Source organism: Trachinotus anak, unplaced genomic scaffold (genome assembly GCF_046630095.1).
Source record: "Trachinotus anak isolate AG129_WGS33_773 ecotype Australia unplaced genomic scaffold, CSIRO_AGI_Tana_v1 ptg000002l, whole genome shotgun sequence".
Lineage (NCBI taxonomy): Eukaryota > Metazoa > Chordata > Actinopteri > Carangiformes > Carangidae > Trachinotus > Trachinotus anak.
In genome coordinates, this window is record NW_027273853.1 from 4,385,548 (window position 1) to 4,407,032 (window position 21,485).

General features: G+C 40.8%; 1 protein-coding gene across 1 annotated transcript in view; it reads left to right on the forward strand.

Annotated features, from left to right (window-relative positions):
- Positions 1-5,596: 5,596 nt before the first annotated feature.
- LOC139629020 (protein inscuteable homolog) overlaps positions 5,597-21,485 on the forward strand; it is a 60,739-nt gene continuing 44,850 nt past the window's right edge. Inside the window, exon 1 of the mRNA XM_071491354.1 lies at positions 5,597-6,031. The gene's annotated coding sequence lies outside the window, so the exon portion shown is untranslated. The remainder of the gene's footprint in view (positions 6,032-21,485) is intronic.

Genomic DNA, 21,485 nt, shown 5'->3' on the forward strand with positions numbered 1-21,485 from the left:
CAGGTGTAGAGAGAGACTGAATGACTGCAAGGTTGAAAAGCTTATATTTGTACATTAACTGTTGGAATATTAATAAACATTGCCCATAAATGATAAATGATAAATCAGAGGTAGAACCTAGTGTGATTTGTAATTCATTGGTAATAAATTTGATAATATTCCCCACTGAAAGATATACACTCACATCCTGAAAAATGAAATCCACGGTCATACAATGTATTGTTGTCACTTTGTGTGCAGCAACAGCCTGCAGGTAGAAACACATCAGATTCATTGACTGACACCACAGCAGCTTGGATATGTTGAGATACTTAATATAAGAGAATAAAATTACTGCATGGGTAATTGCTTAATAAAAAGCAGCCAAACCTGCAGTCAGACTTGTTCTTCTTTAGCTCCAGTGGAGGTAAACACACACCACTCAGCTCACTCAGAAGAAGAATGTAGATTGTAGTCAATGTAAAGACATCAACAGGACACAAAATGTATCCTCTTTTAATTCACACACAGGAGAACATATTCAAGCTGTCTCTAACGTACTGCACTTAAGCCATTTGACAGACTGGCTCACTTCTAATCATCAAATGTGCAGTCACATGCAGGATCCGGGACGACTGAACATTTTGGGGTCCTCTTGTTTTTACAGCAGTACTCCAATAGGTGGCAATGCAATTATCTTCTTTACAAAAGTCTGAGTGGAGCCCACTGCAGAGTCTCACAGGTCTGACTCAAATCCCAAAAGCATAAAAAAAAGAAAAGTCTCCACCAGTGATAAACATGAACCACCTCTGCAGGTGCTCTGAGCCCTGACTGATGAAGAAAATCTCAACCCTGAAAGAGGGAGAAGGAAAAGTAAAGTGACACAAGTGATGAAACGGTTACATAAGGTTTCCACGCTTGTGTGGACAGCAATGAGGTGTAAAACACTGACCTGTTGAACACTCCTGCAGGCATCATGGCAGCAAATTACCCACCATTGCTTCATAACAAGGATGTGTGGTTTTGATGGGTTTCGATTCTTGAGAATAAAGTAAACAGCCTTTGAGAAGAGGACACCTTATTCAATGTAGACTGTACATTGAATACTGTGTGACAGTAAACTCCTACAACTCCTATGAGTCAGTGACTCACAGAGATCAACTTCCTGCTGCTGCTGTTTACACACATGATGCGGCATATGAACAAACTTCAGGTCCAGTTGAGGAAATATTCATCTTTTCTTTTAAAGGCCCCATATTGTAGTCTTGGCTTATACACCTTCAAACAGTAGCAATAACAAATCCGAGGCAGCATTTCAAAATGTAAAACAAAACATTTTCCTATTTTCCATCATGACCTCTAAACTGTTCATTTTCAGTCATACATGTTGACTCGATCTCATGGAACCTTTTCTCTTTTGGTTTAAATGTCATTTTCCTTTAAAAGTCCCATATTGTATAAAGTTAGATTTTCATGTTTTTTTAAAAATTATTATTATTTTAAAGCAGGTCTAGGTTCTGTATTCTATATATTTTACATTACATATTTTATATATTATATACAGCTATATTAAATACTGTGAAAGTATCAAAGCCTCAGTCCACAGAGAAATACACACAGCCTGTATTCAGAAACTGAGCCTTAAAACCAGCCGTCAGGACTTCTGGAACTTTGTGATGTCACAACAAAGCAGTCACCGCTCTCAGCCATGCTCCAAGCCCCGCCCACCTGGACCCACTATCCAACCTTGCAGGATTTGTTTTCTCTGAGTGTTTATCTGAAATCTGCTTTTTTTTTTAAATTAATCACTCAGAAAACAGTCAACCAATCAGAAGAGAGGCTGACCTGTTTTTACTAGAGCTCCAGAGAGAAGCCCGAGAGAGGAGATGGAAAAAAACTGAGATGTTTTTTGGTTCTTAAAACCACAAATATATCTTATTTTGGATATTAAAACTATAAATAAAACACTGTACAAGTGTAAAATATGGGACCTTTAACAGTAGCACTGAGGCGTCCTTCAGCAAGGTACTGAACCTTCATCTTCTCCAACTGGTCGCCTGTAGAAGATTTTCTTGATGCTCAAGAAAGGGTGAACATCATCAGAGAAAAATAAAACATGATTCTTGATGTATTTTGAAAGGCTGTAACAGGAAATGAAACCTTAATTTCACATAAATCACGTTAATTGCACAAACTAGTGCAGATAACTTGCAAATACATAATTACACATTTTGATGTTGCGTTTCCCAACAATAACACACCCTGAATGCACTGCCAGTGGTTTCACATTATTTGACCTGCAGTGTTTCCCAAAAACACAGTCAGAGAAATCACAGAAATCACAGAGCTAAAGAAAAAGTGCTTGAATGGAGAATTAATAAAGGCCCTTCACTTTTTAGATGACAAATACGGGATGTGCGTTTGGAAAACTGAGGGGATAATGAACCCATTCAATAAGAGTGAAAGTGAAAAACAGGATACACTTGTTCTTATTTGGTTGCACGGATGGATGCCAAGTGTGCACCAGAGCAAATAGAGGATATTTGTCACTGTGTGCATCCTACCCAAGCACACAAGAACTGTGAGTACTGAGAAAGAAGATGTATTTTTGTAAAACCTTTCATCCAATTAAAAATAATAACAACAAAAAACAAAGCACATATCAACACCCGACATGCTGTGTCCACACTATAGTCACTTTAACTGATTAGTTATGATGCCAACTGTTGAACTGGATGACTTATTCATTCTCAGATGAGAAGATATCTATGACTAATATGTGAACTTATGCTATTTGAGTATAAACAGAAAAGGGGATTTGTGCTCTATTCCCCCTCAAGCCTTAAAACCCTCATCTGTCAGTTGCTTTTACTGCCTCTCCACTCATGCTCTCTCTCTCTCTGCCTCACTATCTGTCTGTCTGTCTGTGTGGAGACAATCAGCGCTGAAGTCGGAGCCATGCTGGAATCCACATGGAAACTTTTCGTGCATGACTGAAGAAAAAAATAACCCCCCTCCCTCTCCATATTCTGATAATTGAGGGGGACGGGTTGCTGAGGGCTGATTCGTGGGTCGGTTTGGTTTTAGGCTTCTTTCTCGGCAGTAATCTAACAATCCCACCATGCCAATGAGAAAAGCAGTCCTAATGACACACAGCTGCATTGAATGGGGCCCTTCCAGTTGGAAATTAGATGGTTCGTATAAGAGAGAAACTGAGAAGCAAGCAGCCCCCATCTCCAGAGAGAAGACGTGCCACTACTCCAATTCCCAGAAAAATACACCACAAATGCATTTCGAGACCTGAGGCTTTGGAAGATGCTCCTGTTTTCAATGTTTTAACTGAATAGTTTTGGGAAAGCACTGAAATCATGACGTCATATCTAGACTGGAGTCTGTTCCACCAGCTCCTGTAACTGAACACAGTTTCTCATTCAGCATTTCTTTCATCTGCCTCTCTGAAAAAATAAAGCATGTTCCTGGCCCTTACTTTCCATATACAGAGAGAAATTGGCATCCACCTTAATACGTACTTGGATATAAGAAGAAACCTTTTGATTTTACTAAAGTTTAACAATGATTACTTGTTGTGCACATACAAAAACTACTTACATCATTGTGATTTGGCTCCATCTATATCTATAAACATCACCAAAGCTCTCTTCTTCTTCAATAACCTTTTCTCACTTTTAGCTTCTGTATTTAACATCCAAAATGGGTGAGCTCATGTATTTTTGTGGAGCTGTTAAATTTAACATGCGATTGTCTGGGGCTTATGGGAAGCTGTGTTCACTAAAGGCCTCTGAAAACAGAAATACTGAACAAAGAATGATATCAGACGTTTTTTTTCCTTGTCTAGACAAATGGACTAAACTACACAACAAACTGTTGACATGTTATGGAGACTGAATTTGTAGATATTAGCGCAGTTACAGTAGTTACAGTAAGAGTTTCTTATTTCTGTAGGATAACTATAAAGCTACAGCAAGAGAGCGATTGAATTAGCTTAGCATTAAGACTGGAAACAGGAGGAAACAGCTAACTTAGATCTGACCACGAGAAATACAGCTATGGATTTAACAAATGAGCAAGAGTTAATAATTTTTCTTTTGAATGAATGAATGCATGGATGACGATTTTATCACTGTGTCATACACATAAATATGTCCAGCCTGCATGAGCTACCAGGACACCATAAATCCATACAAGCCAGAACCACGGAGCAGCAAATAGAAACAACAGAGAAAGACAAAAAAGAAGAAGCATCAGAAACAACTTAGAGGTGAACATTTTTTTGCCCATCTGTTTCCTCCTGTTTCAAATCTCAATGCTAAGCTAAACTAATGCCCAGCCTCTAGCGTCATAGTTAGCATGCTGGATTCTGCATGTGGTATCATTCTTCTCCAGAGTAGAAAGTGAAAACTGAACTTCTGGGTTTGGAGCCAAAAGTAAGAAAACAAAATCACACTGAAAAATACAAACAACTAAAAATCTCACTCAACAGTCAGTCATGTGTTGCACTCCATATGTTTAGAGACAGAAAGCAATGCAATATTGTTGTCTACTATGTCTGTTCTATGCAGGCTTTAACATACACCATTTCCCATTATCCTCAGACAATAGCAGGCCAAACATCACACAGGGGAGTCCATGAGTGAGTTGAAGGATCCCAGTTAGCCCAGCAGGACATAATGGGCTATAATTAAAGCTAAAAAGCTGTTAAATTATGTGAGAGATGTGGGAAATATTACGGAACCCAACGAAACCAAGTGACAATGATGAAATTCTGGATGAAATGTCAGGACTTCGGTTCTCTATAAGTTTATTTCCCAAAATGCTGAGCTACTCCTCTAAAGCAATAGGTAACTAATGATTACCTTCACACATAGCAAGGCATCTCCAGGACCACTTTCCTGATGCTTTCACCAGGAAATTAGGTAAAATTTGTGAGGAAATTAGCTGTTTACGTTCAGATTTAAGCTAAAGCTAATATTTATTGACTCTATACAGTGTAACTGGCCCTTATGTGCACATGGGAGTGCGCATGGAGCCGCCCCCTTCACATAATCACATGGTAATTATTCACTCAAGAATACGTAGCCATATTAACTGCAGAAACCCAGACCAGCTGAGTCTTGCTCGTAATGGGAAACAGCCGACTGCCGTTTATATTTTCATTTTCCTTCCTCATTTTTAAAGCTCCCAATTTTTCCATAAGGCAGTCATTTCCAAGGCTGATGTGAAACCAGACACCCAGGAGCACTCATGGTGAAGGGCCAGAAAAAACATAAGGCCAGTCCGACATCCTCTCACCTTCCCCAATCCCCCTTTCCTTCTTGTGTGACTGTTCCTGGGAAGGTAAACACCCTTTCTCCGTGTCAGGAATGGGATTTCATTCTGCTGCCACGGCAGTTCCTTCATCTGGCCTTCTTTTCTATTCCTCCCTCTCTTTCTTCTCCTCCCCTCACTCCCATTGCTGCCACATCTGGAACCCAGCCCCTCATTTATTTATGTGGTCTGTGTTGTCTGGGTTTCTTTTCTTCTTTTTTTTTTAAAAAAGTCTTATTTAAAAGTCCTTTACCTTGTCTTGCTGGCAGTCTCTCTCCATCTGATGAGGTCTGCAATTACATCTCGCCATAACTGGTCACTCTGCAATTACGTGCTCCTGCACAGAACCTTTCTCTCCCCCCTTCTCTGAGCAGCACCACTGCTCATATGGCAGACCGAAATAGAATAGTTTCATGTCTGTTTGGATGGCGGCCCAGCTGAAACTATGCTCCGCCGCATGACTGACAGTGGGATGTGGGCTTTTTCTCCCAAAGAAAAACCTTTAAGGCCGGTCACGTTTAGACTCTGAGCAGTCGTACTCCAGCAGGCTTCGGTGGTGGTTGGCCCAGCTGGGCTCCACGAAGGGGAACAGGGCAAGACAGAGTTAGAGTGAGTGAAAGAGAGGACAGAGACAGACAGTCTGCAGGGAAGAAGACGAGAACCACGAGCTGAAACTATGAGCCCTCCTGGGAGCACTTCATCTTTTAGTCGCTGACCATGAGAATGGGTAAGTTTGGCAACCAGTTCAGTCTTATCTCAACTTCTGGGAAAAAAGGTGAAATGATGCTGTGAGAAACTTTGAGTCTCAGATAACAGAAGTTTTTTAGCAAAACTCAGCAGTGCAGCATGCAGCACCTGACTGAAATATTTTGAAGGTAATTCAGGATATCCCTGTCATATCCTTCAAACATCTTCAGTGGCAGTGCAGCTGTCCACTCGTTCAGGGGCAGACAGACATTACAACACAGGATTTTCCATTTGGCGTGCAGTTGTTATATTTTGCTAAGTGCTTGAAGCCCTCTCAACTGACTAAACTGATGTCATAGCCCCTTTTCTCATGAAAGTGCTCTTGACTGGTGTCCAACTCTGCTTTTTTATCACTTAAACCTTTAAAATTTCCTAAAGATGTTAGTTTTTTAACGTAAAAGCTTCTGATTTAAAAGGACAGCTATACTGAGCATCTGCACATACAGGTCATAAAAGCCCCTCTGGAGACCGATGTTTTTTGAATTCAAAAAGATTTTGGTTTATGTTTTATGGAGTTATGTTTTTCCAAAAAATGAAGCATAATTAATAAAATAAAATGACACAAAAAACCAAAAACCCCAAATCTAAAGAGTAACAAATTATATTCACCAGGCTGAAGTAATCCTAATAAAGAGAAAAGGCAGAATAGACAATAGACAAAAGTGATCAGATCTGGGAACAATATAACTCTACAGTGGTTTCAAACAACTTTATAGGCAAACAAGCTTTTTGATTTTGGAAATATACATTACATAAACTGATACAATCCCACGATAATCATTTATGTTGATAATATTTTGACATTAAAGGTATTAGAGGGTGTGTCATCCACAAACAGCTCAAAGTAAATAGACTTGTGTCATTGAATATTTCAGTGAAAATCAAATTATTTAAGTAGCGACGAGCTGTAAACACGACACTGACACATTATCACCTTTTAAAGTCGATAAGGAAATCATGTTAGGTAACAGATGGTGTTTCTGGCACCAACTCCTGAGAGAGGAGTCTCTTAGCTTCTACACACTCTGTATTCACTAGTCACTAACTTTGTCTGTCTGATTGGTAGCGTACAGTGAGTTTATACTAGAGTTGCCTTCTGCTGTTGGAAATGAAGAGAGCCATGAGAGTGAACCAGAAGAGTAAAGTTAAGAGCTGTAAAACCAAAACAACGAGCTGAAAAATGCTAAAACTCTCAAAAGAGCTGTTGGGAAAAGCTGAGTCAGGTGACAATCATCTGTGGGTCCCCCACTAAGAATGACACCTTTCACATTACACATAGGCTTGTTTGTATTTCTTTACACCGATCACAGTTATCTGGGGCAGAGCTAATCCCAGGATGCAGCGACGGTGCCAATATAAAATACTGCAGGGGGACTTGTTTCGGTGGAAGATCTGCACATGGGGAGTCAAGCACTGTCATTAAAATAGCAAATTCCCTGCAACAGAAAACACAGCAAACAGTAAAAGACATATGTTGATGCAACTATGACTTTTACTGCTAATAAAGACAAATATAATTTAATAATTGGGGCCTGAGCTCACTGAACTCCCACACAATTTGCTAGCTGTATGTAGCTCTTGCAATTAGCAAATTATCTGGATAGATAATTCATCGTAACTTGCTCTCACCAGTGGATCACTGTATGTACCTTGTCCACAGAGGTCCCCACCAATCCAGACTTGAAACATGGTCGTTTGTGGCTCTCCAGCTGTCTTTGGCAAAGAATGTTTCTGGTGACACAAGGGTGACACAACCAAAACTCTGGCATTTTCACATTACAAACACATCTCTGTGTTTACCCTTGCTAGCTAACTGCAGACTGTAGGGCATGCTTTTCCATAATCACTGTAAAACATGCAAGAACATCCCTGTTAGACAGCAAATAAAAAGCATATTCTTCAGAGATCTTAACAACCATTCGCTGAAGGAACCAAGCAGGCCTGTCTGACTGCACGATCCAAATCTTAGTCACAATTTGCTGTTTGCAGCGTGTTGGTAGCTTGGACGTTGATGTTGACGCAGATAGTGGAAGAGGACGGAAAGCTTGTACTCACAGACTGACTGTGGGTACAAGCTTTCCGTCCTGTAGACTAAGTTATGTGAAACCTACAATTAAAGGCCTATACCAGGTTTTTGCTGAGTCAGCTGGTCTTTTTAAATGCAGTGACACCAGGGTTACACTGAGGTCAGGTTTGTGTGGATATTTGTGTATAATATGCATGTTATGACTTTACCACAGACCTCTGACTGACCTTTACACCTAACTATGTCAGCAATGACTGATACAGTACGTGACTGTTAGCATCCCTCTTGTGAGAACTACCACTGAAGCTATCAAGCTATCAAGATAAATATGAATGAGTTTCCGCTCAGTGTTCTCAGAAATCTCAAAAATATGTATGTATCACATTTTTGTTCTGAGTCATGGTGGAGCTGAACATCAGGGAGGCTGTAACTGTTTGGAGTAGGCTGATCGTGTTTGCGTGGCAGTGGTGGTAGCTGAGACAGAGATTACAGTGAGGCTGACAGGGGTGATGAGGACACAGCTACCACATGTTTTTACTACAGACTTCTGTGTGTGTGATGTGGTGGAGGAGAGCTGTGTGTTTGAGAGAGAGACAATTAGAGATTACAAGAGAGGTGTGTCATTATGTTTTTCCATATGTTTCTGTCTATATGTGTGTGTGTGTGTGTGTGTGTGTGTGTGTGTGTGTGTGTGTGTGCATGTGACATGTGACATGTGTCCTTCTCTTTGCTTCTCTTGCCCAGTCTCAACGTCCACTATTTGCCCTTCAAGCTGTGAGCCCCCACAGACTGATATCACCTGTGTGCTTCATGTCTGAGTGGAAACAGGGCAAAGGCTCTGAATGGTCACATGAACTGAACAGCAAATGTGTTACTATGACAAGAAGCATTTTGTGGCCATGCAAGTCATGTTGTCACTATATAATTACATGACAGACAACATACAGTTGGGTGCTGAATTATAATTATGAACTTCTTCCAGTTCACTGTTTTTAGACAGCTCCCCAGTTTGGTCCAGCATTTCAGCAAACAGTGAACTCCATATTATTTTGTACTGATCTTCTTGTTCCCGAGATGATGAATTCTTCAGACTGTGGTGATCTGCTACATTTTCTTCCAGTGCCACCATTAGGTTGACATTTTCATTTTCAGTGAGATGAGAAGTGTTGAATGCATTTCCATGAAATGTGGTCCAGATATTCAAGTCCCCCTCAGGATGAATCGTAATATTTTGATCCTTTTCATCTGGTGCCATTGTCAAAAAATATTTAGGTTTATGACCAAACATCTGCAAAACTCACAACATTCCCATCAGCCTCAGCTGTATTTGGAGTTGAGTGGTAGTTTGCAAATGTTAGCATACCGTCACGCTAAAATAAACGTGGTAATATTTGTGGAACATGGTTAATGTTATATCTGCTAGTTAGTAGCATGTTTGGAGTGTCTTTATAAGGATGTTAGCATGTAGCTGCCCCACTTTAACTGTGGATTGTAGTTTGTATATGTGTCACTGAGGCCTATTTTGAGTCTTTGAGGAGGGATGAATGTTGGGATTGGACATCTGAGGACTTGTTGGACATTCAAATTGGAGAAAACACATGAAATATGTCAGGAAGCAGCTCAATCATCTTCAGCCTTTTGTTCTATTCTTGTATTTGCCCAGTCTTGCACCTTGCACACCAGCGAGCCTTGCATAAAGTGACTGTTATAGGCTACTGTATACGAGGCCAGACTGTTTATAAACGCTGCTTGTGTCATTCCTTACAGTAATTTATAGCTCAGCATCTCTTGCTTTAAGTTAAAAGTATTAGGAAAAGAGGTCCGTCCTTCAAGCTGGTTTTCATGGCTCATTTAGCATCAGCTGATAACAAGCTACGACAACCGCTTCCCTGAAACATCTGTTTAGCACTTCTGTCTAATAATGCATGACCGGTTAGGGATAAATCTGGATGCACAGTGACTCTCTGCCGTGCATTTTCCTCTCGCCTGCCTGGTGAACAGCTGAGGTGGGTGTGGCGTGGTTAACATGAACCGCACATTGCAGGTGTGGCCCTCACTCTGCTGCTGCACTGTTTAATTAGGTTCTTTCTGCACGGGCGGGGAATCTCAGGGTTTCCGCTGTAAAAAAGGACTCAGCTCATCCCAGCAGTCATTGTCTCGAGACATTAAGAGAGTGCCTTGCCAACACAGTCTGATGAGGACTGACTATGACTGAGGGTGTAATTGAACTACGTGACCACGACTAAAGCTGGAAACGTGAAGCTCCACTTAAGTCTGGAACAAGTGCCAACGCATTGTGTGCTCAACTATCTTAGTTAAACTGAAGTGACTATATGCTCAACATGAGAACTTGTTTCATTTATCAAAGACTGTCAAACTCATCCAGTGTATTTGCTCCTATAACAGGTTCTGTATAGTTGCAGACAACAAGTTGATTCACGTTCAAAGAGTGTACAGGGCTAAGATCTCTCTCTTGGAGCTGGACCTGGCCAAACATCTGTCACTCTCTATTAGTAGCTTCTTTCTTCTGGATGAGGTCGTTTCTTTCTTTCCCTATTGCTATTTTTTCCATCCCTGCTTATTGTGCCTGTGTGGCCTTGCAGGAGTCAGGACCGGGTCATTCTGGTTCTCCGCCCACAAGTCTGGCGTTCCCCAGAAGCTGCTTCTCACACAGCTCAGCCAGTCCTGCGCTGTTTTGATCCAGATGCCCGGTAACTGAATCTTCTTCAAGGAGAGCAACAGCAGTACAGTTCTCACTATTTTATTTTTGCACTTGGTCTGCACTATTTTACAACAAATTGAAAGCTATAATAGTCAAATATATACTGCTGACTACACAACAAATATTATCATACATGTGCACAGCTGGTAGCTTCCATGTGAGCGGGTTATTTTAAGGACAAGGCATTATAAGCTGTAAACTTTCAAAGGGATTTCAAGTGTGTAAAAAAGAGAGAGAGGAGACAGTGGCGCTGCAGGTGGAGTGGCTTTATTATCATCTCCTGCTGTGCATGTGTTGAAGTGTCCTTGAGCAAGACATTGAACCTTAGCTGCCCTCAATGTCCAGGCCATCACCTTGCAAAGCACTGTGTTAATGCTTTTTCAGTCCTTTAAGATGATATTAAGTATATGAATTTAATGGAAATGTTGCCAAGTAAAACACCACAGACTTACCTGAACATATGTTGTTGGATATGGCAGTGAGATCCAACAACAGACTGTTACATGATTTCTAAGAGGTGAAATAAAATAAATTCTGCTGCTGACTATTTCAACACACTATTTTGCAAATTTTGGTACAAAAATGCAAAACTCTTATCAGCACGTTAGAGCTTTAAAGAAAATAACAAACCAGGTGATTCTCTGACAAACGTAATACATTTCTGCACTTGCACCTTTAAGTTGCTGACCTTTGACCCTGGTGGAATACAAACAACATCTTCCACCGCATGGGGCCAGCTGCCTGCCTCTGACACTAACAGGCAATTTTTTATGGTTTTCAAACACCTGTGATCAAAGAAAGTTGTGTAAAAAGTTTTAAGGAAGTAGTTGTGTCTAAAAATCTCCTGCTGTTGATTTAAACATTTATCCATCGATAAATGAGATCTTGTAACAATAAATATTGAACACAAATGAATCAGTAAACTTTTGTGACATAGCATTTGAGTATTAACTTGAAGCAGTGCCCATGAATCTCTTGAGAAAGCCCCACTTTAATCTTTCTTACATCACAAAGTGTAGACACTGCACGTGCGTCACGCGTACATCTTTGACGCTGCTTGACTGTGGGTAATGGTGACTGTTGACACATCACTGCAGTAGCGTTCATGACTCAGTAGAGGCTCTCTCTTTGGAGTGGGGACTCAATTAGGAGAGTGCAGGTATAAATTTTTGCGTAGGTGGGCCCAATATGGCAGCCACTCCGGGGCGCAAGGCTGGGAGATAAATCAATATCAGACTGGTTGACTTAGAGCGTCAGCTCAGAGTTTCTCTTGCGTTGACCTCTTTTTCTTCACTCTCGTCTTTTCTTCCCATCTCCATCTGCTAATTGCAGGGAGGTCATGGCTTTCTGGGCTTCGGTCTGTTCATCTGTCTTTACTACAGATTGCCATCTACTGTGTTTGCTCTGTGGCCCTTGTTACGGTTCACTGGGGAGATCATGAGAGGAAATGGAGGCTTCAGTCCTTCTGTGGATCTGTTTGTTGTGTGACAGAGAGGTCATCTCTCCCTCCTCCTTGGGAAGAAGTCTTGAAGCTGTTGAGAGCACCTTAGGGATACTTGAGGAGTAACTACTCCTTCTCTCTAGTAGTGTCACTTTCTGTTTGGGTAACCCCCACTCACTACAGCTGTCTGCTCTTGGGTCATACAGCTTCATATGGTAGCAAAAACAAATCTGGGCGAGCATTTAAAAATGCAAAACAAAACATTTTAACAGGATTTTCTGAAGTAAAAGCTGATTATGATCTCTAAACTATTAATTTTCAGTCTCCACCTCATGGAACTTTTTCCCCTTTTGGTTTACTTGTCATTTCCCTTTAAAGGTACCATACTGTATAAAGTGATTTCCATGTGTTGTTTGATTATAAAGCAGGTCTAAGTTCTATATTAATACTGTGAAAGTATCAAAGCCTCAGTCCACAGAGAAATGCACACAGCCTGTATTCAGAAACGGAGCATTAAAACCAGCCGTCAGGACTTCTATAACTTTGTGATGTCACAACAAAGCAGTCACCGCTCTCAGTCATGCTCCAAGAGCCGCCCACCTGGACCCACCATCCAACCTTGCAGGATTTTGGTTTCTCTGAGTGTTTACCTGAAATCTGCTGTATCTTTATTGGATCACCCAGAAAACAGTCAGCCAATCAGAGCCTCTCTTCTGATTGGCTGACTGACCTGTTGTTACTAGAGCTCCAAAGAGAAGCCTGAGAGAGGAGATGTAAAACTACACTGAGATGTTTTTGGTTCTTAAAACAACAAATATATCTTGTTATGGAGATCAACACTTGAGAAAGGTGTGAAATCTGGGACCTTCAAGTCCTGCAGAACACGTGTAAAAAACAATATATGTCATGATTATGTCATAACTAGGGCTGCAATGAATGATAATTGTCATTATTGATTCATTTGCCAATTATCTTCTTCATAAATTGATTATTCAGTCTATGAAATGCCACAACATAGTGAAATAAGTCCAAGTGAAAGATATTAAATTTGCAATAACAACAGAAAAGCATCAGAGTCTCACATTTGAGAAGCTGAATCAAAAGAACAGAGGGAATTGATTGTAAATAGAGCCTTTAAGGTTTTTTCCTCTCACTGCACATTCGTTTGTTATTTTTGCAAATAAATGAAACTCAATGAAACTTAATTGTTCTGTAAGACCATGTCTCAACTTTTCTAATTTTGATCAAAATAGGCATGTAAATGATGCCTATCTTATTTTGGAGTCACACTTTTTAAGTATTTATTTCTGAGAATATTCTGTATATCTCAAATGAGACATGGCAGACTGTTTTCCTGACTTAATTACCCACAAAACCCTCACGTGTTTACTTTTTGTGCTTGAGATGGAAAAAATAGCACTGAAACTTCTTTTTGAAGTGTCACTTGTGGGCACATATGGAGCTTTTCTTGCATACTTTGCGATTTTTGCAGCCGATATTTACTTATCACATCGACCCCATGTGTGTTCCATTTAGCCCGTGCCTTCACTTCACTGGTGGAATAACAGTCGAAGGAAAACGCCTTGAAAAATTCCACCCTGCCCTGAAGTGCTGCCTGTGTTCCTGGGCTCAGATCTGAGCAGTGAACCTACCCTCCACCCCTGATTCTTGCTCTTCCCTTCTCCCCTAAACCCACACACACACACACACACACAGACACACACACACACGGGGACCCAGCCCACCTAATTTACTCCCACCTCTTAATGTCAAACAGCTGTAGAGTTGACTCGCAAGGAATTGCCGCTATTACGTCCTCCTCCCCTCCCTCTGCACTCTTTTTCTCAGGCATTTTGTGTGTGTGGCCCCTGATATCAGGTCATTCACCGGCCCAAATGTGGTGTCTAAACCAAGTATCCATTCAGGGTTTATTTATGAGCCAGGCGCTGGATATGAGGTCATGAATTTACATCGTAGGTGCCTGTGGGCGGAGATGGATAGACAGACAGCTGGCCATAAATTGTGTGTATGGATTGTGCTTGACTCCTATGTTTTGCAGTTTCCTAGTCTTTTCTGACATGTAAAGCTGGGCCGTAACTGGGCCAATGCCATTTCCAAGGCACTCCATCTAACTGGAGGAACTGCGTGACATAAATGCCAGTGAGGTCATTCTCCATGTGATTGACAGGAGAGGATCAGGCGATGATGCTGAGGGTTGAGAGCTCCTGCTGCTGTCGGGAATCTGCTTCAAAGGATTGTTTTGGCCTCAAGCCTGAAGTCCGACCTGGAAGCTGATGACACACATTTCAAGAATTTATCACGAACTTTAAAACTTTGGCCCCAACATTCAAGACAATGATGAAAAAGCAGTGAACTTGCTGTGTACTTTCATAGCTGAAGATACTTTCTTGCAGTGCTGTTGTATCTCAAGTGTGTATCAGAGAATTAAGATCATTTAAATATTAAATCAAACAGAAGAGGAGAAAACTGTGGCACAAAACATATTGTTCAAAAAGACATAAAAATAGGATATCTAACAGACATATAAAAGTGCTGCCTCATTTTCTCTGAGACACCTTTTTCAAACTTTGTCCAGTCTTTGTATATTTTAGTCAACTTGAAGTGAAATTTAAGCTCAATAATCAGGTAGATTTTTGATTGACTTTGCAAACAGTTAGATCATGTTATAAAAAACCCAAAACTCCCACCAAACCGGATTGTTCAATGGTTGTTTCTATGGTCTTTCACCATTTAGAGAAGCTGAGGTCTTGCTGTTTTATTGAGAACTCGTGCTGAGCCTGAGCGGTGCCAGTAAAACAGCCGGGGGGGGGGGAGTGCAGTGCACCTTGATGGTACCAGGTAGAAATGTACTTAGCTGTGGAGCTGAAAAGGATCTTTACTCATCTGCGGAGCCACATCCATTCTCTCCAGTCCTCTCACCGGAAACAAATGTCAATATTAAGACGTTTTTGCAAAACCCTGGATTCCATTCAAAGCCAAAATAGTCTAGCGGCATGTGGCTACAACTGTATGGTAATGGTTGACGAAAGGCTATGGTTATGGATAATGAAATATAGTTATGATATGGTTCAGATTAGGCAACAAAAAGATTTGGTTAAGGTTGGAGAGAAAAGAAAGACAGAAAACTCAACCATTAATTGCAGGTCTATGACGGGAGGCAAACGTCAGTCTCTTATATGAAACTCTGTTTTGATAAATGTCCATCCATCAGCCTATCCTCTTTACTTTCTTGTTAAGGGCCACAGCAATCCATGTGTTGGCAATGAACTTTGGCACTGGACATAAATCGTGAGGTGTAGAAGCCAATATGGATGTAATTCCTATGGATAATGGGTCATGTGTGGGGTCATTTTATCCTCTCAGGATCCTCCTGATCCCAGGGGAAGGTGCATCCTCCTGACACCAGATCTATAAATATGATGCAGAAAAGCAGCAGCGGACAGGTCACGTTGCCATCCCGTCCACTACAACCTACTGCCCACCTCAGTGAAACATCCTCTCTGTTGTTTTTTATTTTTAATTGGTCATTTGTTTCATCTCCTCAATCAGAAACGTGGTTATTAATGTCCTTCTATATGTGATCATTAAAGTATCTAGGATTTGGATCATCTGTGTCTCTACTGCAGTACTCCAGCTAGTACATCCAAGTTTCTCAGAACCAGATGTGGTATTTACTGTCATCCTAACCAGGATACTTCAATGCATGTAAGCACACTCAGAGGATGAACACCAGCGAGTCCTGACCTGCTGTATTTGGTCTTCTCTGTTTTCATTTAAATGCATGAACACTGCAATGATGATAACTAAGTGTTGCTAAGTTAGAAAAATGCAGTAAATAATGTTTCACACAAATTTTTTGCCACTTTTTAGAGACCCCAGCCTCATATCTCTTGACACTGTGGTTTTGTATTGGTGTTGCATTCAGGATCAGTTTTGGTTTGGTATTCTGCACTGACTTCATCTGGTTTTTGACAAAGGTCCAGTCAGAGAAACCACAGGTTTTCGAACTGATGCACTTCTGTCTCCTTGTTTCAACCTCAGTGTTTGTTATTTTCTCAGCTCCGAGATGAGTCAGCTGATGTTTCATCGGAGAAAAGTGGTTTCCACTTTTGTTTCTTGGGCCTGGCGGCTGCTGGTCCCTGATTTGGTTTTCCCCTCTCCTTTGCCACAAGAGTTGCATCTTGGCCAATCATCTTCTGCTCCTGAGGTGGGTGTGGTTAGAGTTAGCTCATACATGACAACACCCATCAATCTTGTTATTTTGAGCACCACACTGGTTTCTAACTTACTGATCTGTCAGTGTGAAACAAAGAACAAGAGGAGGTTTTACAAGGCTGGGCAGAATCTGTCTGAGTCTAAACTTGAACTAAACTAAACTCACTTGCTGTGTGTAAAGTGAGGAGCTGCAGGGTGATGACGGACTGCTTTGTTAGCAACATGTGTCAAGTTGCTCCAAATGATTATAGTCACATACCCTGCTTTTACCTGACTACGCTGTAAGCCTGTCTCCAATTATGTCAGACTCCCTATTAGCCATGTGGTGTGTGTGCCTCTCTACAGGCCTTACACATTCATTATTAAGCAGCTCCTCATGTCTTGCTGGCCAACACCGCTCCGGTGTCAGGTACCCACACGATCCCAGAGTGTGTTAGGATCCCGTTCCAGTCTCTGTGACCTGCTCCTGAAGCTGCTGAGCTCCTATCCAAAACCTTTTGTTAGCTCTGGATCTTTTCTCCTCCCCCGGGTGATTTCCCCATTTTTTGTCCGGCTAACTGTCGATGGAGCTGGGAAGCTTAAAATGCACTTGGATATTTCTCTTGGCGTGACGTTGGGGCTGTTTGAGCTCTCAGGAGGTATGGTGCTGCTATCATCTTTTTTTTCTTGAAAATAAGAATTACAGGCACTTTTATAGCTGACCATAAAGTACCAAGACAACGGTGCATTTAGCAGGCTTGTGGTGAAGCAGTGTAGTTGTTTATGCAGCTGAATTTCATCTTAATGGGGGGAAAATATGTCCCAGGCTCCTTTGGTGTTTGAAGAATGAAGATTTAGCAGAAGCTGGTGCGATTACTCCGGACTTCGCTGTCGGTCGTAGCGATCTGTGCGTTTTTTTATTAGTGTGACACTGAACAGGGTGGCTGATCGTAGACCATGCTTGGGGCAACAGGTCTATGTGTGTTTGTGTGTGTGTGCGCAACTTGACCCCATCTGATCTCATCTCCATAAGCAATGCAGGTTGCCTGGAGACCCCATGAGGGCAGAGCGTTCAGCTTCCATATTATTATACCAGAGGAAAGAATGCTCCCAGACCCAAATAGATTGCACAGTTTTTGGCCTTACAAGGGAATCTTCTCATCTGGTCCAGTCAGGAGTGTGACAGGGAAGGACTCAAAGTTTTCATATCCCAAACTGGTGCACACAGAGACTCTTGGGTAATTATGGCACAAAAAACAAAACCCAAAATTGGCCTAATTTCTAGTAAATTTTTTTCAAAGAGTGCTTTTACTGTACTCACTGCTAAGAATAGCTGTGTGTGTGTTTGATGTTCAGATAGAAAAAGCATTGCACTGCTGTCTGCTGTTGCTCTTATGTTGGAGCTGAGACTACTGGTGACAGTTTAAACTGCCAGAATAATACTTGTACTTTTTCAGTTGATCGCTTTTCTGAATATACAGTAAAGTCCATTGACTTTGTAACTAAGTAAATAAAACTTGAAATACAAGTCAATACTTTAAGATTCAATTGTGTACAATTAAAATTTACAGACAAAGGCTGGTTTACATAATAAAAGCTTGCAACAAGTAATAAAAAGAAGCCTCACAGTTTTCTGTGGGGACCAAAACACAATGACGCTGTTGCACAAACAACTAAACACAGTAAAACCAAAAAAGAGGTTGATGGTGCACTATATTGCCACCATGTGCAGGGAGGAGAAAGGCCACACTCATGGCTAGGATTGGGTAGACAATAAGCTGGTTAAGAGAATAAAGGTTTGATGAATAGTCAGTAGTAAATGAAGTAACCACTCAGATTGTCTTCACAAGGCACATCCCTGTCTACACGATCAGTGTATCGAGATTAAAAATATATACAAATCTAAACTATTTCAAACTTAAGGGTTGCGTTCAAGAACCTTCATTCTATCACATTTGGCTGCTTGAGAAAAGTAGGAAAACTTTTGTTTTGTAAAGATCGCCAAAAGTAAGATGCTCCTGCTGCGTGCACCTTGAGCCTCACGGTGGATGGAGTATGAGTGACAGAAGTACAGTGGAGCAAAACTGTGGTTCAGCTGTCAGACACACTGCTGGGGGAGCATTTTAAATGTCAAGCAAGTCCATCTCCTCTGTGGAGGCTGGTGACAGATGCTGAAGCGACTTGCTCCTTCTCCCAAATGGATTTTTATAGTCAGAGAGACTCAAAATGATCCATTAAGGAGGCAGTTTAACACAGTTCTCAGCAGCTCCAACATCACTTTTAACACACAGTCCATGAGTGGTTGAACTACTTCAGCCCCACAGAAACTTTTTGTAACCTAATTCACCCATCTTCCCTGTTGTGCTGTTCAAATCTTAATCCACACAATAAATTGCTGAGAAGTCACTGGAAAAAATGACTCACACTGACCACTTGTCAATATACTTTACACCAGAGTCTCATTTGCTCCTGTGGCCTGTTGAAACCTAGAATTGAATTTTATATTGAATATATTTTTGGCGTGGGTCTTCATTTTCCACTTCTTACTCAGCCCCTTCCTGTCCACATGTCCATGAGCAAACACTGAATTCCCATTACTCCTGATGGTTAGGCAAATGTTTTTCATGCTAGGGTGGTATGCACGGTATGGTAGCTTCCTGCTGTGTGTGAGGGTGTGTGTGAATAAGAAGCAGTTCATGAAGCACTTTGGATAAACGTGCCACACAGTTGCAGTCCAGAGCAGTTGTTAATAATATAAAAAATATCATGTTTTAATTGTTGTTAGTTGTCATCTGTGCATTTTTGCGATTCATGTGATCTGTATTTTGCAAACAATAGTTGAGCGGATTAAACAATGTCCCTATTAGTGCATGTAAACTGCTTTGTAGTACATGAAGTGCATTTTTGAGAAACTTAGGCAAAAAGAGGATGGCTGATGTGCAACAATGGTCCCAGACTGGACTCAAACCAGGTCTGTCCAATTAAGCAGTCAGTGTCAAAGCCACAGGACGCCCCTCAAACAATCTTATTAAATATTCACACTTTAAGGATAAGACTGTGGCTCACTGTGGCATTCAGAGCCGCAGTCAGACCCTGTTCTCTCTACCACATCTGAACCTCTGGTGCTGAAGAAATGATTCCCTGTTACGAAACTCTTACTCTGAAAAACCCATCTGTTTGGAGAATGGTTAATGTAACAGGGGTGCTTATACAGTACATGTTATTACCCACTTTACCCACAATCCATCTCCCACATTACCCCTTGTCATATCCTCCTCTTCTCCACTTCTTTTGACTCTTTCACTCTCCCCCCCAAACACTGTACAGCCACTTTTTGTAGTAAAAATATATGGAAACAGGAACAATGCTTCCTCTCCGTCCGCCTACATATTTATCATATTTATTCCTGACATCACACTGTGTCAGACTCAAACCTGTAACGCTCTTCAACCCCTGTCACCATCGCCTGGAAACTTGTCAAGACATCAACATTGTTTTCTATCATTAGCCACACAACTGTAGAATAATGTTTTGTGTGTCTTTAAAGACAAACTCATGATACAGTATCTGTAAAAGAACTACAACAACCAGACTGAGTCAATGAACACTTCTGGACATGTAATATTCTGGTTTGTGTGTCGCGTCCTCGCATGCAAAGAAAACTCAATGATTGGGAGAATGTGGAGGTAACTATGGGAGCTGTCAGTGTTTCTGGTGGCAGATCCCACAGTTTTTGACAGAAAAGATTGAGGAGAAATCTGAAGACCACCGGAGGACCTGGATGTAGGCAGAGGGAATACTGAAAAATGGTGCAGCTGCTATTTTAAACATACTTGACAAAAACATTGAATATCAAGTTTTGACATACTTCACATCCGATTGCATGTGTTTGCACGGTGCATTACTCTGACAGCTTCATAAAATAAAATATGAAAAAATCATCAATCATTTAGGGAGTGTCAAGTCAAATAACTTTCCAGTATTGTAAGATAACGGCCTGTTACAGCTTGTTACATGTTTCCAATGCAGCTGAGCTTGTTAAAAGAATTGTATTAATGTGAGACAGAGTCTTAGTCAAACACATTTCTAGGTTTAAAAGCTTTTAAATTGTTTGATTCTTTTATAGAAGCAGCTGTGGTGACTGTAAATTCATGTCAGCTACAATGGACCATCTGGCTATAAAAACAATTAAGTGTAAAAACATTCATTAAACTTGTTAAAGCAAACCTACAGCAGAATCTGCTTTACTTCTGGACACTCTTGTATTGTAGGTAACACAAAAAGGGGGAGGGAGGTAATGTTCAGAGAAATATTCAAAGAATTTTGCATGCAAAACATTCACTCTTTTCATTTCAAGAAGAAACTCATAAATTTACATAAAAAACTCTAATATTCTCTGAGATTATAAATTCATACATTTGAGAAAAAAATTCAGAAATTGTATCAGATTAAAAGCACAAATTTAAAAGAAAAAACCCTTTTTTTGGGATTATCACAGGTGCCTGCAGTCGATGACATAATCAGATTATACTTTCCAATCAGATTTAGCAACAAGAAAATACTTGTGAGTTTCACTTCTCTGTGAATTGGGCCTATTCAGAAGAGAACAACAAATTACTAGTCAGATTTGTGTCTAAGTGTGTATGAGAGACAGAGAAAGAGAGAAAGAGAGAGAGAGAGTGAGAGACTTTTTTTTAACCTCCAGTGGCTCGAATACATCATCGTTCTTGTGCTCTTTCTCTTCCAAATGCTCATATTTTCACACAGTTTGGCTGAATATGTAACTTCTGGCACAGCTCTGGGGTCAAGCACGGTAAAACAACATTAAAGCAGTGTATTGTGAAATTATATTTGCAGAATATCCAACAGAGAAGTTAATTATACAGTCAGAGAGTTTGAGTCTCCTTGGACGTCGAGAGTCTCTTTCTGAGAAAATCAACAGACCTGATTTCAAGGCGACGACAGCCAAGACTACTATTGAACATAGAGAAGGAGCGTCAAGCACATTTTGAGTTTTTATATTATGTTAT